Genomic DNA, 23686 nt, shown 5'->3' with positions numbered 1-23686 from the left:
CAGACTCAATATTATTTCAAAGATACATGGAAAGTTCTAGAAGACAAGCTAATTATTGAAATGGTAAAGAATTTATAGGATTTATATATCAAAGTTTTAGGATAAGCATATATTTTCACTTTCTAAATCTGATTTGCATGGGCATAGTGTATAAAGAATGTGTTTCTGGGCATTTTAATATATGTATTATGAAGTTGCTCAGAAGCTATCACAGACATATTCATATCTTAATTGAAAATAAAGAAAAAAATCTATAATGGACAATGTATAATAGAAAGAGTATGGGGGACGGTGGTAAAAAACATAGGGCCTGGCAAATCAATAACACTTTCAAGCCCCAGTTTCCTAAATTATAAAATTAGGAATATAAATATCTGTGATAGCCTCCTCACAAGGTTCTCACTGTGAAGGCTAATGTGTCCATACAATACAAATGTACTTGATAAACTGTAGAGTGCATTAAACCTGAGATTTGAAGGCATCTGTTCAATTACATGAGCAAGCCTTCAGCCCATAAGGAAATAAACAGCTTGTGTGACATCTTCCTTGGCAACAAAATTTCTCCCCTAGGACTCTCCCTAGTGGCTCAGTTCCAGAACACTGAGCAGAATTCTATGGGAAAATGCAGAACCAAATTTGACCTGTTCCAAGGGCAGTGAGAGTCTTTGTGGCACAGCAGGCTTTTAGAGGAAAGCCTGCATTGGTGTCCTGGGGAAAGCAAAGCCATGATCCAAAGAACAATCAAGACTCCACATGCTCCAATAAACCACAATTGGGGAAGAAATGCTCATCGACCAGATTAGTACTGAGCTATTGAGAAGCATACACACCTCACCTCTTGCTCTGCTTTTTCTCATAAATTGTTGTTCCTATTAGCACTAATGTTTTCTCTTAGTTTTTTTTTTCCCCCTTCTTTTTTCTTATTTACTCTAAGTGCAGACAGCTTAGCAAAACTGCAGATGTTAGCCAAAAAAGTTACTTCATTTCAGACTCAGGGTTATAGTTTTTAAATTAATATTTACTTTGGCCCATATTTCACTTTTGTTTATAATTTTCTCAGAAAATATGTCATACTTGAAAAGAATCATTTACAAAGTGGCACAGGATGCTGGCTTCCAAAAATAATGGAAACAAAACCTGACATCCACAATAATCAGATATGCCACGTGAAGGACTCTACTACAGCCTCTCAGAGTTAATTCCTAAGAGCTTCTTTATAAAATGTACTGGTATAAATGCATATGGAAAGCTGAAGTTTTTTTTTTTTTTTTTTACTTCCCATTTTTCGTAAAACTTTATTTTTTTGATAGATTGGTCCACAAGTGGGGCTTTATAAGAAATTTAGGAAGAAGGTTGAAATCTACAAGGCATTTACCTACAGAGCTTAATGATTGAGATCATTAATTTGAAAACCATTAATTTACTATAAAATACTCAAATGTGACAGAGTTCCAGAAGTTTCAGAACACCACCTTTTTGTGTGGTATCCACTGAAGAGTGTTAACCTTGGTGATAAAAGAACACATTATGGAGATTCTTCATAACAGATATCCCAATTTCAAAATACTCTCAAGCCTGTCAAGCAAATGTGTAAAAAGAGATTGTAAACACATGTCTACAGCATTAAACTGATTCGATTGCTTTTTATGTTAACTATCTGTAAAATAGACAAAAATCGTTTTCTTGATGTTATCATGGGTAATTTCATCTTATTTGTTTAAAGAAACAGTGAAATTGGACCACGGAGATATAAAAGTCACATATAGATATTAAGTATTTCAAATGCTTTATTTTGCCTTGCTGTGTGGTTCTAGGCATTCTTCTAAATTTCCACTTATCAGCACCTCCTTTCTGACCACGTCTTTCTCTAATAATCCTGACTTCTCTCTCAATTCTCAATGTCTTATTGGCTATCAGTTTAGGTCCACAGATGTAAACTTACAGTCAGTCTTGTCTAGCTGGATGATAGATGAGGCCCTCCACAGAAGTTACCAATCCCTCAGCAGAGTTCTAGATCATTCCCATGGACACTTCTTCCTTCATGTCTGCATATGAATTTGTAAGAGGAAAAAAAACCAGAAATATTAAAATGTACCATATGAAATCAAAATCAGTTAACTTATTATATTACAACATTAATTACTTAATTTTGTAAAAGGTTCTGTAAAATGTAACATTAGGGGCAGGTGGGTGAAGGGCATGTAAGAATACTTTGTACTATCTTTGTAGCTCTTCATCAAGTGTAATATTATTTCATAATACGAAGTTTAAAAAAGTACCAGATATTGCCATTTAACACAAATTTAATACCTGTTTTTCCAAATTCTATGTAGTTTTTTTCTATCAATTTCCTTAATATTTTACCACTGCCATGTTAATTTTGGCTCAGGAAGTATATTCCCTTAACTTAGATAATTTTTCTCATAATTCATACTAATCTTTAATCATGTCTCCCTTCGAACATTGTTTACACTTTTTTCTCATAGGGTTTACTGCCCCAACAGAAAGCATTGGAGTTAAAAACATTGGGAATGAAAATTATTTTTTTCCCATCCAACTTCTATCTTCCATTGCAAGAAAATCTTTTTCTCATTCCAATTACTTAGAAACCTTATTCTCCTGTTCTGAGATTTATACCTTGTTATCTCCTCCTTTACTAATCAAGTTTTGCAACAGCAAGTGTTTTCACTGACCTGAAACTATTTGTGTAGAATTATATATTTCTTAGAACTTTCTTCCTAATCTCATCATCAAATTTAATGATTATTTATATATTTTCCTGTCTAGATCTATAGGGTCTGATAAAAGTAAGCATCAGCTCCATACAGCTATTGAGCACTTAAAGTGGGGCTGGGCCAAATACAGAAGTGCTGTAAATGTAAAATATATACCAGATTTCAGAGACTTAGTATGAAAAACAATATAAAATATACCATTAATAATTTTTATATTGATTACATTTTGAAATGATAATGTGGATATATCAAGCTAAACTATTGAATTAGACTTAATTTTACCTATTTCTTTTTACTTTTTTTTTTTTTTTGAGATAGAGTCGTGCTCTGTCACGCAGGCTGGAGTGCGTGGCGCGATCTTGGCTCACTGCAGCCTCTGACTCCCGGGTTCAAGTGATTCTCCTGCCTAAACCTCCTGAGTAGCTGGGACTACAGGTGCCCACCACCACACACAGTTAATTTTTGTATTTTTAGTAGAGATGGGATTTCGCCATGTTGGCCAGGATGGTCTTGATTTCTTGACCTTGTGATCTGCCCGCCTCAACCTCCCAAAGTGCTGGGATTACAGGCGTGAGCCACCATGCCGGGCCTCTTTTTACATTTTTATGTGGCTACTTGAATGTTTAAAATTACGAATATTGTTCACATTATGTTTAATGGGACAGTACTCTAGATATGTATTTCCCTCCTTTACTTTCTAACCATATTAAACGGGATTAACTATCTTCTTTCCATCCTTACTGATCTTGGTTATGGATACTCTAGAATCCTTTACTTTTTCCCCTGCTTCTTTTCTTCTTACTCTACTTCATTGTCAACCCCTGACCATTCTCTCAACATCTGTCAATATCAACTGCCTTGGATCTTTTGCACTGCAATTTCTGTATCTGCTTCCTCAAAGAGGTTGGGTTGGTTTATTTTGCTTTGTTTTTAATTCCTTAGCTGTTTGCAGGTAAAGATAGCTCTCAAATTTCAGCTGTAATTTCAGTTAGGTCCCAAATGATAACCTCATCTCCAAAAATTTCCTTAGGCAATCTCCATTAGTAAACTTTGTATGAAAATCAAACTTTCAAGTACATAATTCTGAATGTGTTAACCTTCCTAACAAGTCAAGTCAGCACTTGCTGTTTTCCAGGGCATGTCCTATGTGTTATCTTTCTAATTGATTTTCCCCCATTTCACTAGAGTGCAGTCTTGAGTTCCTGGAACCTATCAGATTGGACAGCTTCTTGCACAGTCCATTGTATAGAGAGGAGGGTCACCACATGTTTTTTAAACAACTTGAACTCATCCAAATTTATGAAGGGTTTTGTTGGTGTTCATGGTGGGGGTCTTTTATTTAAGGAAATTTGTTTTCATTTCTTTTTTCTTTTCCTGATCAAATCAGGATATTTTTGCATTAATGATCTACATATCTTTCTAATCTTCAACATATTATCACAAGGTGAATTTATAAGCCAACCTTTTTGACCAGTCTGTACCTTTCTTTACAGTTTTCTAATGGTTATTCTGCATTCAAGAGATGGAATTCTGTGTTCTATTGTATATTTTATGTGACCACTATTTAATTTTAATTACATTATTTATCATGTGACATTTATCTGTAATCTATCTTTGCCATTATTTCTTCTGCTTTTCCCGTATATGTTCCCTGCACTTTTAGCCAACTAATTGGTAGAAAAAAAATGTTCAGGGTATGAGATTTTACCCAATTTGTTAATGTTTCCTGAATACTGCCAAAATATACTAGATTTCTGCAACAATTACAAAGGACTTTGTTACTCAGAGCTTCATTTTCATTTCCATTGGTTCTCCAGGTTATTCGAGTCCCACAGGGAAGGATGACGCCGATCCTAAATGATACCTGCATGTTCAGTGGGTTGCATTACAGGAGAGGACCCCTACGCTTGGAGGATTTACTGCCTTTTTAATGAGCAGAAGTAAACTGCTCTTTGTCCAGAGAGAGATACTATTTCATCATCTGAGGTTTGCTCTAAAGACAACACTGAGCAAATAATTTGGGTAAAGAACTGTTAGGGCCTTTCATTCTTAAGATACTCACTAAGAATGAGCAGGAATGCTGAGTGACCATGGCAGATGGCTTCTCCCAACAATTGACCAGATGTTATTGAATTTTGTATATGCTTATCATTATATCAGCTATGTGCAATGAGAAATATGAACCAATTTGTCTTATGCTTTATATACACATTTTTTTAAAAAAACTTCGAAGTTTAAGCTTATTTCGCTCTTCTTTTTCTAGTTTCTTGAAATTTTCTGTTAGGTTGTTTATTTGAGATGTTTCTTCTTTCTTGATGTAAGCATTTATTGCTATAAGCTTCCCTCTCGGGACTGCTTTTGCTATATCTTATAAGCATCGGTATGTTGTATTTCAACTTTTGTTTGTCTCCAGATGCTTTTTAATTTCTCTTTTAATTTCTTTCTCTTTTAATGTCTTCTTAGATCTATTATTTGTTCAGGATCATGTTGGTTAATTTCCACATGTTTGCGAGTTTTCCAAAATTCTTCCTGTTGTTGATTTCTAGTTTCATGCCACTGTGGTCAGAAAAGATATTTGATGTGATTACAATATTCTGAAGTTTGTTAAGACCTGTTTTGGAGCCTAACATATGATCTACCTTGGAGAATGTTTTGTGTGTACTTGAGAGCAATGTGTATTCTGTTGCTGTTAGATGAAATGTTCTATAAAAATATGTTAGGTCCATTTTGTCTAAAGCATACTTCAAGTCCAATATTTCCTTGTTGTATTTGTCTAAGTAATTTATCCAGTGTTGAAAGTGTGATATTGAGGTTTCCTATTTTTACTGTATTGCAGTCTATCTCTTCCGTCAGATCTCCTAATATTTTATACTTTTGGCTACTCCAATATTGAATGCATGTATATTTATAATTGTTAAAACTTCTTGATGAATTGACCCCATTACCATTATATAATAAACTTCTTGGTCTCCTTTTTCAGTTTTTGAAGCAAACTCTATTTTGCTGGATATAAATATAGCTCCCTCCACTGTCATTTGGTTTTTCTTTGCATAAAATGTCTTTTTCTATCCCTTTACTTTCAGTTTATGTGTGTCCTTAGAGGTAAAGTCAGTCTTTCCTGCAGCATATGGTTGAGTTTTAAAAATTAATTCAGTCAGCCTCTTAATGTCTTTGGATTGGATAATTTCATTCATTTACATTAAAAATAATTATTCATAAGTAAGGGCTTATTAGATTTTCTGGTTAATTTGTAGATGCTTTGCTTCTTTCTTCTTCTCTTGCTGCCTTCCTTTGTGGTTTGATAATTTTCTATAGTAGTATGTTTAAATCCTTTGTTTTAATCTGTTGTGTATCTACTAACTATTTTTGCTTTGTGGTTACTATGAGGTTTACATAAAATATCTTATACTACAAACAGGTTATTTTAGGCCAATAACAACTTTTATCACTTGCACGAACTCTACACTTTTACTTCTCCCTCACAATTGGTTTTTGATGACATGTTTTATATCTTTTATAGTTTGTGTCCCTAAAAAATTATTGTAGCTATAGACATTTTTAATAGTTTTTCCTTTTAACTTCCATACTACGATATAATTGATTTCCTCTCTTTTTTTTTTTTTTCTTTTTTTCTTTTTGAGACGGAGTCTCGCTCTGTCACCCAGGCTGGAGTGCAGTGGCTCGATCTGGGCTCACTGAAAGCTCTGCCTCCCGGATTCACGTCATTCTCCCTTCTCAGCCTCCTGAGTGGCCAGGACTACAGGTGCCTGCTACCACGTCCGGCTAATTTTTTTGTGTTTTTTAGTAGAGACGGGGTTTCACCATGTTAGCCAGGATGGTCTTGATCTCCTGACCTCATGATCCACCCTCCTTGGCCTCCCAAAATGCTGGGATTACAGGCATGAGCCACTGTGCCCAGCCAATTGGTATAATTGATTTTCATACCATCAGTAAAACCTGAGTGTTCTGAATTTGATTATATACTCACATTTACAAGGGAGTTTTAAATTTTTCTATGTGTTTATATTGCTACGTAGCAACCTTTTTGTTCAGCTTGAATAACTCCCTTTAGCAGTTTTTGTAAGGTAGGTCTAGTAAGGTAGGTCTAGTTTTTGTAAAGCAGGTCAGGTTTTGCTTGCCTGAGAAAGTTATTTACCTTTCCTTTCATGTTTGAAGGACAGAATTGCTGAGTATACCATTCTTGGAAGGAAATAACAAAGATCAGAAGAAATAAAATAGAGACTAGAAAAATACAAAAAAATCAACAAAATGAAAGTTGGCTTGTTTTTTGAAAGATAAACAAAATCTACAAAACTTTAACAGAAAAATGAGAGAATACTCAAACTGAATCAGAAATGAAAGAGATGGCCTCACAACAGCTACAACAGAAACACAAAGGTTCTTAAGATACTACTATAAACAATTATACACTAAAAAATGGATAACATAGAATAAAATGATGCATTTTAGAAACATGCACCCTACCAAGACTGAATCCTGAAAAACAGAACATCAGAACACACTAATAAGTGAAAAATTAAATAAGCAATAAAAAAATCTTATCAAAGAAAAGCCCAGGACCTGATGACTTTGATGCTGAATATCAAACCATTAAGGAAGAACTAATACCACTCTCACTAATTCTATTTGACATAGTAATGGATGTCCTAGTCAGAATAATTTTGCAAGACAAAGAAATAAAAGTAATCTGCGTGAAGAAAGGAGGAAATAAAATTGTCTCTGTCTACTGAACATGAGTCTTTCTATGTATAGAAAACCATACAGACTTCACCCAAAACTGTTTGAACTGATAAACAAATGTAGTAAAGACACAGTTTACAAAATAAGCATACAAAAATTAGTTTTTATACACTAACAGCAAACTACCCACCCAAACAATTAAGAAAACAATTCTATTTACAATAGCATTAAAAATACTTATTAGTAAATTAAACCAAAGAAGTGAAAGATCTGTACACTAAAAACTATAGAACATCAATGAAAAAAATTGAAGAAGACACAAATAGATGAAAAGATATTCCATGTTCATGGATTAGAGTAATTAAGATTATCAAAATGTCCATACTAACCCAAGTGATCTACAGAGTCAATGCAATGCCCATCAAAATTCCAATGTCACTTTTCACAGAAATAGCAACTTCGTCTTAAAATTTGTAGAGAACCATAAAAGACTATGAATAGTAAAAGCAATCTTGAGCAAAAAGAACAGAGCTGAAGACATCACATTCCTGGTTTCAAAATGTATTATAAAGCTATTGCTATAAAAATTGCATGGTACGGCATAAAAATAGACACATCAACCAAAGAAGCAGAATGGAAAGCTCAGAAATAAACCCAAGTATTTATGATCAATTGATTTTTGACAAATGAGCCAGAATATACAATGGGGAAAGGACAGTCTTTTTAATAAATGGTGCTTAGAAAACTAGATATCCAGATGAAGACGAATGCAATTGGGCCATCATCTGACATGATTAAAAAAATCAACTCAAAGTGGATAAAAGATTCATACGTAAGATCTTAAACTGTAAAGCTACTGGAAGAAAACAGAAAAATTTCCATAATGCTGGTCTGGGCAATTGTTTCTGGGATAAGACACCAGAAGCACAAATAACAAAAGTCTAAATAGACAAATAATACTGCATCAAACTAAAAAGACTTCTGCATACCAAAGAAACAATTATCAGCATAAAGAGACAGTTCATGAACTGGGAGAAAATATTTACAAACTATACATTTGATAAGGGGCTAATATACTATATATATAATTAAAACAATAGCAAGAAAACAAATAACTCAATTACAAAATGAACAAAGAATATGGACATTTCTAAAAATAAAATTATAAATGGACAGCAGATACATGAAAATCTTCAACATCTCTAATTATTGGGGAAATGGAAATTAAAACTACAATGAGATATTACCTGATTCCTTTCATCATGGCCATTACCAAAAAGAAAATGACAATATGTGTTGATGAGGATGTGGAGAAAAGAGAACCATTGTATTTGTTGATGGCAATGTAAATTAGTACACCTACTATGGAAAACTGTATTGAGTGTCCTTGAAAAACTAAAAATAGATCTACCATATGATCCAGCAACCCCACTTCTGTGTACATATCCAAAGGAATATACATACCATCAATATTGCAAATAGATATCTGCACTCCCACATTAATTTCAGCATCATTCACAATAGTCAAGATATAGAATCAACCTGTGTCCATCAACTGATGAATGGATAAAGAAAATGTTGTATATATACACAATGAAATACAATACTGCCTTAAGAAGGTAAGAAATTCTGTCATATGTAATCACATAGATGGAACTGGAGGACATTATGCCAAGTGAAATAAGTCAGACACAGAAAGACAAATACCATATGATCTCACTTATATGTGGAATCTAGAAAAGTTCAACTCATAGAAACAGAGTAGAAAGTTGGTTATCAGAGGCTGAGGGTAGAAGGGATAAGATGGTGAAAGGGGTTATGTGATCAAAGGGTATGAGGTTTTGGTTAGACTGGAGGAATATGTTTTAGTGATCTATTGTACTGCATAGTAACCATAGTTAATAATAATGTATTATATTTGAAAAATAATTGTATATTTCAAAATTGTTAAAAGAATGGATTTTTAACATTCTCACTACAAAAAAATGACAAATTGGTGAAGTGTTGAATATGTTAATTCATTTAATTGAATCTTTCTATAATATATACATAGATCAAAACACCCTATTGCACTCCATAAATAAACACGTCAGAAACAAATAAATAGACAAATAAATAAATATTTAAACACTTCATTACATAGTTTACAGTTTGGTAAACACATTCATGAAATTAATGACATTAACAACACAGCTTACAATTAATATTCTTAGATTCATAAAAAAGCAATCATTTTGAGGAGACAAGATGATATAGTTAAAAAGAACTAATAAAATACTTAAGATCTGAGGTAAAAAGTAAAACTGGCATAAAATATTAAGAAATAATAAATGAACCCAAAGTATTTCCCTTATCTATTTGATAATTGATTTAAACATCTCTGAACTAACTCTATGTTTCTAAACACTTATTTTTACAAAATAAAATGCATGTATCTGATCACCTTCCAGATCAAGAAATAGAATATGCAATTTATCCCAGAAGCCTCATGACCACTTTTGGTGAGAACTTGAAGTATCCTCTCATTTTATACAGGTTTTATTTTACTTTCTCTCACTAATGTTACATAAGATTTTATTTTGAGATCTTACTTATTTTTTTTTTCTTCTCTTAGTTTTATATTTTTTGAAGCTATGCCATCAGGAAAAAGATTCAAAATTATGACACTTTCCAGTGGATTAGCCTTTTGTCATTAATACATGTCATTCTTTCCTAGGTCAGATTCCTTTGGGGAAAAGCATAAGCTAAAGATTCTTGTGCAAGTGATTTATTGAGTGCTCTTTTAAGAAAACTGCAAGGAAAAGAGAAGCAGGAAAGCAGAGGAGGAGGAGCCAAGCATAGGTTTGGGTTCAGCTGGAGTCTAAGCTCAGCCAGATCCCACAGGCACCTAGAATAGTGAAGGGTGCTCAAACCTGACCTTACTTAAGTAATTTGGGCTTTAATATACTTATATCTGTCAATTATTGGCTGCATTTGTTAAGAGAGTAAATTTCATGTTACATGTTTTTAAAAAATATCTATTGGCTAGGAGTGACCCTCAGGAGGGGATATAACCCCCAGCATCTCTGCGTGACATAGTTCTGGGCATTTCTCCAGAGCAAGGTACAGTTGTGAACTGGTAGCAGCCAGGACTCAGAGGACCCAAGGGACAGGCGCTCCAGCTTTGGAAAGGGATCTGCATTGAACACTGAGAATATACAAGACAGGCTTCCAGTCTATCAACTCTGTCTTCACTGTGTACCTTGTGCCATTAAACCTATCCATTGAGTTCTTATTGTCAGTGTGGGTATTTTTCAGTTCTACAGTATCTATTTTATTCTTATATTCTATTTCTTTGGTGAAATTCTTCATTTTTTATCTATTTTCTTAAAAATAGTAATCCATTTTTTCAAGTTTGCATTTGATAACCCCAATATCTGGGTCAACCGTGGGTCTCTTCTGAGTGTTCCTTTTCCTTTTTGTTGTTTTGAGGTTTGTTGGTAATTTTTATTGAAAATCAAATATTTTATATGAGAAATAACAGAGGTATTGGTAGAAGTTATCTCCCTCAATAGTGAATTCACCCTTTTTGTTGGAAGGCAGTTAGAAAAGGGACACATTAACTCAGTCCAGCCCAATGCTGAAAGGATTACTCCTAGGAAGACACAGTCTACCTTTGATGTACCTCCTGGAATATTGCTCTTGTTGGTTTACAAATGAAATTCTTGAGTGCTACTTCCCCTTTAATGGACCTAAATTAGAACTTTTGCCTTTCCAGCATTACAATATGATTAAAAAAAAAAAAAAAAAAAAAACTCAGCTCTTGCTTTCACCTATTTTGCTTGACATTTTAGCCTCCCTTTCCATGAAACTTAAAAATCAGCAAACATCTTGAGGGAACAACTAGCGTTGAATGTGGGTTTACTCCAGATCCCTAGTCCCTCCAGCCTTGGCTGCCTTGGCTGTCTCATTCCAATTTTGGTCTCCCCCAAAACTATGAAATTGCTGAAAATTCTTCAGGGTTTTCTGTCTCTGAGCAGCCATCTTCTGCCCAGATTTTTGGCCTCTCTCCTATTCCTTGATTGAGAAATGATCTAAGGAAGAAAAAATCCCACATAAAATATTGGACTCCCCGAAATGCAACTCTAGAATCTTCAATATGTAGGCTTCCTACACCATTTTTCTGATGCCTCCCTGCTCTCTGTGACACAACAACACTAAACTTAGGCCAATTAATAACCTTACAATGGCCCCCGAGTGTTTAAGTAAAAACAATGAGTCACACATATTACTTTAAATCAAAAGCTAGAAATGATTAAGCTTAGTGAAGAAAGCATGTCAAAGACCAGGACAGGAGGAAAGTTAGGCTTCTTGCATCAAACAGTGAGTCAAGTTATTAATACAAAAGAAGAGCTCTTAAAGGAAATTAAAAGTGCCATTCCAATAAATACATGAATGATAAGAAAGCAAAACAGCTTTATTGCTGACATGGAGAACATTTTAGTGGTCTGGATGAAAGATCAAAACAGCCATAACACACTCTTAAGCCAAAGCCTAATCCAGAGAAAGACCTTAACTCTCTTCAATTTTATGAAGGCTAAGTGAGGTGAGAAAGCTGCAGAAGAGTTGAAAGCAAGCAAAGCTTGATTCCAGAGGCTTAAGGAAAGCTGTCTTCATAACATAGAAATGAAAGGCAAAGCAGCAAATACTGATATAGAAACTGCAGCAAGTTATCCAGAAAATTTTGGTAAGATAATTGGTGAAGGTGGCTACACTAAACAACAGATTTTCTATATAGACAAAATAGCCTTTTATTGGAAGAAGATGCCATCTTGGACTTTCATAGCTAGAGAGGAAAAGTCAATACTTGGCTTCAAAACTTCAAAGTACAGGTTGACTCTCTTGTTAGGGAATAATGCAGCTGATGACTTTAAGTTGAAGCCAATACTCATTTACCATCCTAAAAATGAGCTCTTAAGAACGATGCTAAATCTACTCTGCATGTGCTCTATAAATGAAACAACAAAGTCTGGATAACAGCACATCTGTTTACAGCATGGTTTACTCAATATTTAAGCCAATGTTAAAACCTGCTTCTCAGAAAAAAGATTCCTTTCAAAATATTACTGCTCATTGACAGTACTCCTGGTCACCTAAATACTGTGATGGAGACATACAAGGAAATTAATGTTGATTTTCTGCCTACTAACAAGTAAACTTTTTTTCTGCAGCCTCTGCATCAAGAAGCAATTTTGACTTTCAAGTCTTATTATTTAAGAAATACATTTTGTGAGGCTATTGCTGCCACAGATAGTGATTGCTCTGATGAATCAGAGCAAAGTAAATTGAAAGCCTTCTGGAAAGGGTTCACCTTTCTGTATGCTATTAAGAACATTAGTGATTCATGGAAGGAGGTCAAAATATCCACATGAACAGGTGTTTGAAAGAAGTTGATTCCAACTCTCACAGATGACTTTGAGTTGCTCAAGATTTCAGTGGGGAAAGTAACTGTGTAAGTGATGAAAATAACAAGAGAACTAGCATTCAAAGTGGACCCTGAATACAGGACTGAACTGCTGTAATCTCATGATAAAACCTGAATGGGTGAGGAGTTACTTCTTATGGATGAGCAAAGAAAGTGGCTTCTTGAGATGGCATCTACTACTCCTAGTGAAGTGCTATGAATGATGTTGAAATGACAACAAAGGCTTTAGAATATTACCTGAATTTAGTTGATAAAGCAATGACAGAGTTTAAGAGGATGAACTCCAATTTTAAAAGAAGTTCTACTGTGGGCAAAATGCAATCAAACAGCATCACATAGTACAAAGAAATCTTTCCTGAAAGGAAAAGCCAATTGATGAGGCAAATTTCATTGTTGTCTTATTTTAAGAAATTGCCACAGCTACCCCAACTTTCAGGAACCACCACCCTGATCAGTCATCATCCATCAACATCAAGGCAAGACCCTCCACCAGCAATAACATTACAACTCCCTGAAGGCTCAGATGATTGTTAGCATTTTTAGCAGTAAATAATTTTTAAATTAAGGTCTGTATAATGCTATTGCACACTTAATAATAAACATAACTTTATATGCACTGGACAACCAAAAACTTTGTGACTCACTTTATTGTGATATTCATTTTATTTTACTTGTCTGGAACCAAACCCACAATATCTCTTAAGTGTGTCTGTATGTACTTAATATTTATTAGATTTTTCTATCTAATTTCTATTTGGCTCTCTACCATTTTGTCTAGTCTGTAGTCAAACACCCTTTAATTATCCTCTGTAATTTTTAAATATACCTGTTACAGTATTAATAACCATAAAAATATTTTCCTGTTTTACAGGCTATTTGAGCTATAAATGCCTTGAGAGTGGAGACTGAACTCACATTATATGAAGTGTGAAGCCTGGGTTAAATAAGCCCTCAAACATTAATCAGTAATGTAATCTCATCGAATAATATTTGTCTTCATCAGTAGACACTTTCTTTTTTTACTATTGTTTTGCCATGTAATCAAGAACACTGTAATTTGTATGTGTGCACAGAGTTTAAGTAAACAATTCTCCCCAACAGTTTATTTCTGGTATCTGGCTTGTGTGTTCTTTTCTAGAAGGAAACAGGTGGATAAAATTATTTCTCCAGACTCTTTTTAGACTTCCTCAGGAATCTATGCTCTAATATCTCTCACATTAGCACCTTTAACAGAGTTCCTGGTTAACAGAGAGTTAACATGCATCCCTCACACCTGGTTCTGTTTGGGCTGTGAGAGCAATTATAGGTTCCTAGCCAAGGATAACAACTAAAGTTGGACAGGTGCTTAGTTCTTCCAGTGCTGAAATGAAATATTTTTTCTTTCATCCATGATAGTACCTGATATTTTTCCAATACTCGTTTCACTGGAAACATCAAAGCCATGAACACAGTATTAGGATACAAAATGGTTGTACTACCTGACCCCATAGTGTATCTACAACACAAAGTTTTCAGTATCTTCAGAAACACTTACACTCTCAGGAAAATAGTATTAGGGTGGCTTGTTTGCAAATAAATCTCAAGGTGCCTTTTGCGTCTTTATCAACTAGGAAGATGAATGATTTTATGTCATGTGAAAGTCTAAAATAAATCAAAGGAATGCTATTCTTAAGGGGTTACTGTAAATTTTGTTGGATGTGATACTATTATTATGTTTATAAAAGAGTCATAATTTACTTGACATACATAATGAATTATTTATGCTTAAATAACCTGATTTTAGGATTTTCTTTCAAATAATTGGGAACATAAATAGCACAAAATGGCAGCAATAGGTGGAATAAAAATATGTAGGAAGTTTATGATTGTTCAAGCTAAGAAATGGTAGTGTTTCTTTACGCTCTTCACTTTTCTGTGTATTATACATGTTTCATAACAAAAACTTTAAAAACCTTCTCGGCCGGGCGCGGTGGCTCAAGCCTGTAATCCCAGCACTTTGGGAGGCCGAGATGGGCGGATCACGAGGTCAGGAGATCGAGACCATCCTGGCTAATACGGTGAAACCCCGTCTCTACTAAAAAATACAAAAAAAAAAAAAAAAACTAGCCGGGCGAGGTGGCGGGTGCCTGTAGTCCCAGCTACTTGGGAGGCTGAGGCAGGAGAATGGTGTAAACCCGGGGGGCAGAGCTTGCAGTGAGCTGAGATCCGGCCATTGCACTCCAGCCTGGGCGACAGAGCGAGACTCCGTCTCAAAAAAAAAAAAAAAAACAAAAAAAAAAAAAACCTTCTCCCTTCCCATGATGAAAAAATGTTAGTTTCATTTTTAAAAGTCAGTATATGAGATACTATAAGCCCTCAATACAACTAAAGAGTTTGTTTTATAATTTTTTCCTAAACAACTTAAACTTGCTTAATTTTTTATAATTTGGCTCATCGTTAGATCAAATCATAAAAAGTCTTTAAGAATTCTTTAACCTCTAAAAGCTATATGGGAAAAAAATGAAAGAAATGTAAAATAATTTAACTAGTTTTCTCTGCAACATTTTATTGCATGAAAGGAACACCTTTCACCCTCACACCTGTTTCTTTCCACAGGCTTTTGTCTAAAGACTTATCTAAACCATTACTAGCTTCTATTCCTTGTTCTTCAATCTTTGTGTTCAATCTTACTTTCTTGTTTGTCATTATCATGATCTTTCTTAGCAACCAATACCTCTTCTACGCAACTGGCTTATTTCTCCTAAACAAATATTTCTTGCTGCTGCTTTGTACTGACCCTACTAATTGACTGGATTCCCTATAATACTTTCCTTTCTGATAACAATATTGCCTATTAACTCCTCTGCTAGGTTTTGACTCCTCTCCTTACTCAGGCCTTCTTCTCATGTTTCATCTCTAGACAAATTGCCTTACTTAAGGCTTCTTTCCAGCCTTGATTTCCAGGTTTCTGGCATTTGATTATATGTAATCCATTCTGGTGTTTAACCAAGTGTTGCCAGCTTGGCAGTGGTATTCTTTGCACTCGTCTCTGTGAACCTTCACCATATGTTGAGTCTCCTGGGTCTCAAATGTATATCACTATTAAGTCAAAATTGAGATAAATGTTTATTAACATTTTACATGTTTCCCAAAATGAGCCCAAGCAAAAACTCATTTCACATTAGCCTCCTCTAAGACTGTCAACAATATAAAGGAAAAATGATCAGAAATATAGCATTTCTTATAAAAGCCAAACATAACAATTTATATAGTAATTTCTAAAAGAAGTCCTTATATGTCTTAATAAATCATTTAAAATATAATATAGTACATGATTATAATTGCTAAAATTTGAGAATATTTTCTCATTGCAAATGATTCGGTTGTTTGGAATTATACTTTTATACTTTATATATATAAAGTTTTTTATACTTTTATATATAAACTTTCAAAATTATAAACTCAGGGAAGTACAAAAAAGTCAGAGAGCATAAGACAACCAAAGTAAAAATATACATATATTAATTATCACAATTTTAAGTTGGTTAACACTCATCTATTAAAATACTTTAGCACAAAACACACAAAATATTACGTATATTTTCAAAAGCTATATTGGCTCATAATTTCCCACATGTAGAAGATAACTTGTCAGTTTTGATAATCCAAACTCCATTTCCCATTTCAAACAGAACCACAATTTTGTTTCTTACTCCCTAGTAAATGATCTATACTTTGACAATTGGATTCTATCTTCTGGAGATTTAAATGTTGAAATGGTTATGCATGGATAGAAGAAATACCATTGCCCATACAAAGTAGCAACACCCAGTCCGTGTTGTGATGAATCTCTTCCTGGAATTTCTGATTCTTGGGTCCCCAAAATGCCCTCATTACCATTAATTTTCAAACCTTGCTCTCTAACCTTTTCAATAATTCTATAACTCCCTTAGGTTTTCAACAAATTCACTCATTGTTTAAGTTAGCCAAAATCAGTTTAACTTGCCTGCAAAGATCTGAATTGCAAAGATATTGGTACAAAAATGAGAACTGATAATATCTAGGGAATTGTAGGGTATTTGGGACTGTGCTCTTGAGATGGGGTAGAAGAGAAATACTTTCCATTAATATATGCATACATGATTCCAGGATAGAAGATTTGGAGTCTTATGACAAAATAGCCAATTAAATATTTACTTATTATGATCTAGAACAATGTCTTACTGAGAGTAAGTTTCAGGAGGAAAAAGTTGTGGGCACCATAAAATATGTCAAAGAGCACAAGAAACATAAGTAACCCTCTAGTACGGTGGCTGATTTCTATGACATTGCAAAAGAATGACAGGCTTAAAACCCCAAACTACCAAATTAAAATATGAACTGATGTTCATGAAAAAGTAGAAATTCAACTGATTCTGTAGTTCAGCAACATATAGCCTAACTCTTTGCTTTTTGTTTGTGGCCATAAGGCAATGATCACAAAAACAGTACTCTTAAGAGGGGAAATGAAACAGGAAGGAATGACTCACTGCACCCTCTCCTGTGAAGCACTCTACACTGTCATTGCCTAAGAAAGAAATTATTTTTATTATTTGGAAGTTGCTCTTCTTCCCTGGCTTTAAAAAAAAAAAGAAAAAAAAGCTGTTGTTTCCTTGCCTGAGGAGGCTCACTTATATGTGGTAAGTATTCCTTTTCTGCCTTAAATCATTGTCATTAAACCAGTAACTAGAACCAGACTCAAGCATGCAGGGTGTATATGTAAAATCAAACTTGTATAGAGAAGACTAACAAACCAAAACAATGGCAAGAATTTGCTGGTTTATACTGTTATAAATCTGTTATTTTGGCCTTTGAAAGTACATGACCAAGGAAGGCAAAGTAAAATTTAGATTGGTCCAAATTTCTCAAAATCCACGTACCTTAAAAAAATATACCTACCATATGTCTTCTGAAACACTGAGTATGTTCCTAAACTTTATTAGTATGTTTTAATGAACCTAGACTCAACATTGAAATTTTCTAAAGAAATGTGACATGCCAGAAATCCTATGGCATAGAAGCCAGAATTCAAAGGAATTTAAAAATAATAAAAATGGAGTTTTGCTTTTGCCAATTGTATTAGTCTGTTTTATACTGCCACAAAGAAATATCTGAGACAGGGTAATTTATAAAGGAAACAGAGGTTTAATTGACTCACAGTTCCGTGTGGCTGTTGAGACCTCAGGAAACTTATAATCATGGTGGAAAACCAAGAGGAAGCAAGATCTTCTTCATATGGTGGCAGGAGATAAAATTTCAAGCCAAGCAAATGCTAGAGGCTTATAGAACCATCAGATCTCCTGAGAACTCACTCACTATCATGAGAATAGCATGGGGAAGATGGCCCCCATGATCCAATCACCCCCATCCCTCGACATGTGGGGGTTACAATTCGAGAAGAGATTTGGGTGGGGACACAGAGCCAAACTGTTGTCACCAATCATGTATACTCCCTCATTTTCTCTTTAATTTCGTCCCTAAAGAGGGTTAAAAACCTACCTTTTGCATACATTGGTACAAGAAATATCAGTATCCATAAAAGTTACTTTGTTGACTGTTCTGAAGCTTAGAAAGAATGTGAAAGATAATAGAGTTAAAACAGGCTCCATAATCTTAGTGGGAATGAAAAATACCCTGTATAGGTAGAGTCCAGAGGACAATACCAGAAGGAAAGTGGCTGAGATGACTATAATTGCTAGTAGTGATCAGAATAGTCTGAACTGTAGAAATCTCCGATGGTGGTTAGTTAATCATGAAGTCCCTAAAAATAAATTAAACTTGTAAAATATTAGGATTTTACTGTTTTATGTGACAAAAATATAAATTTTAAATTTTAATTTATAAAAAGAAAATATGAAAATCTCAATCTGGGAATGTAGACTGAAAACCACAAAGAGGAGGTTAAAAACAAACAAAATGATACATTGGCACTGACCCATCTTTTGCATGGGAACATTTGTGAATATTGCTAACCAAGAAAATTAAGTTTTAAGGATTTTAAGAGACAATTCACACACAAAAAATCAAATATCCAATAAATATCCTAAATACCCAATCTCACATTAATCGGAAAAATGCAAAGTAAAACAAAACTGAGAAAAAGTTTTGTACACATCAGAAAAAAATCTTACAATATTAAGGCCTACACACTGTTTTGTAATTATATATTTTATACAACCTTATTAGGGAACTATTAGTACTATCTAATAAAGCTAATGACATGTTTTCCCTAAAACCTAGAAATTCTGCTTTTAGGTATATAAAAAATTATGTGTACAAAAGACATGCACAGAATGTTCACTATAATGTTGACTATAATTACATAGAAATAAAAACTGGAAATAATCTAAACTGTTCATCAAATGAGGAAGGACAAATTATGACATATTCAAACAATGGAACAATATGTAGTAGTTAAAATGAATGAAATAGAGCTAACTTTACCCATATAAATACCAAAATTATAATGCTGAACAAAAGAAACATATTACCTAAAGATGTACAAGATATTATCTCTTGTAGATGAGGTTTAAAAACATAAAAAAGTCTATCTAGTGATTATTAATGTTATATTTATAGAAAAATTATAAATATGACTAGAAGTTGTAAACTACAAGTTCAATAATTTGGGTACATCAAAGATGTTTATTTCTTAAAAGTATAGAAGACATGACACCTTTGAAGTATCTTCCAGGAAGCTTTATCATTAGAAGTCAAATGATTAAAAGTGATTCCTAAAAGAAGTCATCCCAAAGAATTCCTGGCATTCCATCCATTTTCCTCGACCCTTATTTCTCCTAGATAATCAGATCTTCAGAGAGTCCCCACTAGCAAGAAGACTTTCAGCAGATATGGCTTTTTGACCTTGGACTTCTCAACCTCTATAACTACAAGAAGTAAATTTCTTTTCTTCATAAATCATCCAGTTTTAGGTATTCTATTATAAGCAACAGAAAATTGACTAAGACAACATTAAAACTTCTAGACTATTAGATCAGGAGTCTCACAAATGGGTACTGTGGGAGACCAGAATATGCCACCCCAAAATATGAAGAATTGTGAAGGAGCAGATACAAGAAAGCTGTCTCACCTCCCTGGATTTGCCACAAAGCAGGACATAGATTTACAAAGACAAAAGATATCTGTCCCCGCTTCTACCATGGAAAACAAAGGTTAACTACTGAAGAAGCTTTGAACTCTTATCAACCTGAAGATGGTACCACAAGAATCTACTTTAGTAAGCTTTACTAACTAGACATTATCAGTCATGTATTTGCTTTTCCACAAGTTGACACCTCTAGAGACTCAAAGTCCATTTTCTTTGTTGTGTCACTTTTCTAAAAATTTACTGTTCTTTGTTGAAGGTGCTGTATACACTGGAATTCAAAGTCACCTCTTTGAGAACTGCTCATTTCTTGGGTGTCTCCCATGTATGTATGAAATGTACATTTATAAACCTCTGTTTGTTTTTCTATCCACCTTTTGTAACAGGGGTCCATTCCAACTAAAAACCAATGGAGATTATTCTTCTCCTACAAGTCATAACTTTTTCTGAATCTGGCAAAAGGTTTACTAGTGAGAAGAGCTTTCCTCCTGTTTATATCTTCGGTTTCCAATTCTATAGTTGTGACAAAATTAGCGCTGTTTATATTGGTCACCAGATCTACATATATACTGTATTTTGTGCCCCAATTATGCATCTGAGTCTTTGATATATCTTTTTTTAAATACTATAAAGCCAGGTGCTTTTAGATATAGGAGTTATTTAGTGAAGTCAGAAATGTATGTGTTGTATTACTACAAGCATCAGTATTTAGTAAGTTCATATAAGGTAATGCTTGCAGAGATATAATAATTAGGAAAAACAAATCTAAGTCTAGAAAATCTCCAGTGAGGACAGATATTTGATTGTTTCAAGATAAACATATAGAATAATTAGCCTGAAAACAGGGAACTGACACCTAACCCCAAGACAAAATACCATCAAAAATCACCACAAAAATTAACTCTTCCACAATATCTGACCTGTCTCTCAATTAGGTAAGTTCCCTAAAATGTGTTCACATAGCAGCTAGTAGCTTCTATACCACAGTATTTACCAATCTTTTTTTTTTTTTTTTTTTTTTTTGAGGCGGAGTCTCGCTCTGTCACCCGGACTGGAGTGCAGTGGCCAGATCTCAGCTCACTGCAAGCTCCGCCTCCCGGGTTTACGCCATTCTCCTGCCTCAGCCTCCCGAGTAGCTGGGACTACAGGTGCCCGCCACCTCGCCCAGCTAGTTTTTGTATTTTTAGTAGAGACGGGGTTTCACTGTGTTAGCCAGGATGGTCTCGATCTCCTGACCTCGTGATCCGCCCGTCTCGGCCTCCCAAAGTGCTGGGATTACAGGCTTGAGCCACCGCGCCCGGCCTACCAATCTTTATTATAACTATTTTAAGTGTCTATTGTTACTATTTGACTAAGTGTTATGAAGACTAGAACTGTACTTACCATGTTTGCCACTAAACTTTAAATTCCTAGGACAATGCCTGGCATGTAGTAGCTGCTTAGTAAATACTATTGAATGAATGTCTGCTCAAGAATTGACAGATATCAATAAAATATTCTAGTTCATAAGAAAATAAAATGCATTATAAAAATATTTCCAATGATCAAAGTAAGTGTTTCAATTTAATAATAGATAACATTATAGAGTGTTTACTACTTTCCAGGCAGTGTTTTAAGCACTTTCTAGTAGATTATCTCATTTAACACCCAAAGATCTCACATTTATCATTAGAATGGCTGAGTACCTCAGATTTTGGTGCACAGACATATTTTGAGTGTTTACTAAATACAATGTTAGAATTTTGAGTGCATTAAGATGAACAATATGACAGAAATTCATAATATACTCCACCATCACCACCTATTGCACTTTACTTGCCAACTTTAAGGCTTTTTGTCACCAGGCTGGTGACCAATGCCATAATAAGTAAATGTAATTGCTACTTCTTTCTACTCACATGGCAATGATTTTCCAGCTTTCTGCAAGTGAGTGACTATAGGTAGTATTCCCCAATGCATTAGATGCAGAGAACCTATTTGCTGCAGAAAGAGTGGAATAGTTTTATTTTTATTTTTTTTAAGCATAGTTTAACTTACTAAATGTAAGGATGGGGAGGGGTTCCAAAGGCAACTTGTATTAGTTGTGATAAAATTTCCATCTTGGGTAAAAAACAATATTCCTAAAGGAAGGCGAAATAAATACCCACCAAATTAGCTTAGAAACAAAAGCTAGCTATATGCAGAAAGAACTGGCTAGCCATATGCAGAAAACTGAAACTGGACCCCTTCCTTACACCTTATAAAAAACTAACTCAAGATGGATTAAAGACTTAAATGTAAGAGCTAAAACCATAAAAATCTAGAAGAAAACCTGGGCAATACCACTCAGGACACAGGCATGGGCAAAGACTTCACATCTAAAACACCAAAAGCAATGGCAACCAAAGTCAAAATTGGCAAATGGAATCTAATTTAACTAAAGAGCTTCTGCACAGAAAAAGGAACTACCATCAGAGTGAACAGGCAACCTACAGAATGGGAGAAAGATTTTGTAATCTACCCATCGCACAAAGGGCTAATAACCAGAATCTACAAGGAACGTAAACAAATTTACAAGAAAAAAACAAACAACCCCATCAAAAAGTTGACAAAGGATATGCACAGACACTACTCAAAAGAAGACATTTAGGATGGCATGCCCAAAATGGCCGAATAGGAACAGCTCCAGCCACCAGCTCTCAGTGTGAGCGACACAGAAGATGGGTGATTTCTGCATTTTCCACTGAGGTACCAGGTTCATCTCACTGGGGTGTGTCGGATAGTTGGCGCTGGTCCACGGGTGCAGCCCGACCAGCAAGAGCTGAAGCAGGGCAAGGCATCGCCTCACCTGGGAAGCACAAGGGGGAAGGAAATTCCTTTTGCTAGCCAAAAGGAAATTGAGACACACAACACCTGGAAAATCGGGTAACTCCAACCCTAATACTGCACTTTACCAAGGGTCTTAGCAAACGGCACATCAGAAGATTATATCCCACATCTGGTCCAGAGGGTCCCACGCCCATGGAGCCTCACTCATCGCCAGCACAGCAGTCTGAGATCTAACTGCAAGGTGGCAGTGAGGCTGGGGGAAGGGCGCTCACCACTGCTGAGGCTTAAGTAGGTAAATAAAGCCTCCGGGAAGCTCGAATTGGGTGGAGCCCACAATAGATCAAGGAGGCTGATCTGCTTCTGTAGACTCCTCCTCTGGGGACAGGGCATAGCTAAATAAAAAGCAGCAGAAACCTTGGCAGAGGTAAATGCCCCTGTCTGACAGCTTTGAAGAGAGCTGTGGATCTCCCAGCATGGAGGTTGAGATCTGAGAACGGACAGACTGCCTGCTCAAGTGGGTCCCTGACCCCTGAGTAGCCTAACTGGGAGACATCCCCCACTAGACGGGGTACACCCCTGAGATGAAGCTTCCAGAGCAAGAATCAGATAGCAACACTCACTGTTCAGCAATATTCTATCTTCTGCAGCCTCCGCTGCTGATACCCAGGCAAACAGGGTCTGGAGTGGAACTCAAGCAAACTCCAACAGACCTACAGCTGAGGGTCCTGACTGTTAGAAGGAAAACTAACAAACAGAAAGTACAACCACACCAAAACCCCATCAGTATGTCACCATCATCAAAGACCAAAGGCAGATAAAACCACAAAGATGGGGAGAAAGCAGGGCAGAAAAGCT

The sequence above is a fragment of the Trachypithecus francoisi genome, unplaced genomic scaffold, assembly GCF_009764315.1.
Source record: "Trachypithecus francoisi isolate TF-2019V2 unplaced genomic scaffold, Tfra_2.0 Lachesis_group1, whole genome shotgun sequence".
Taxonomy (NCBI): Eukaryota; Metazoa; Chordata; class Mammalia; order Primates; family Cercopithecidae; genus Trachypithecus; species Trachypithecus francoisi.
The sequence above is the reverse complement of the archived record's forward strand: the minus strand, read 5'-3'. Positions refer to the sequence as shown.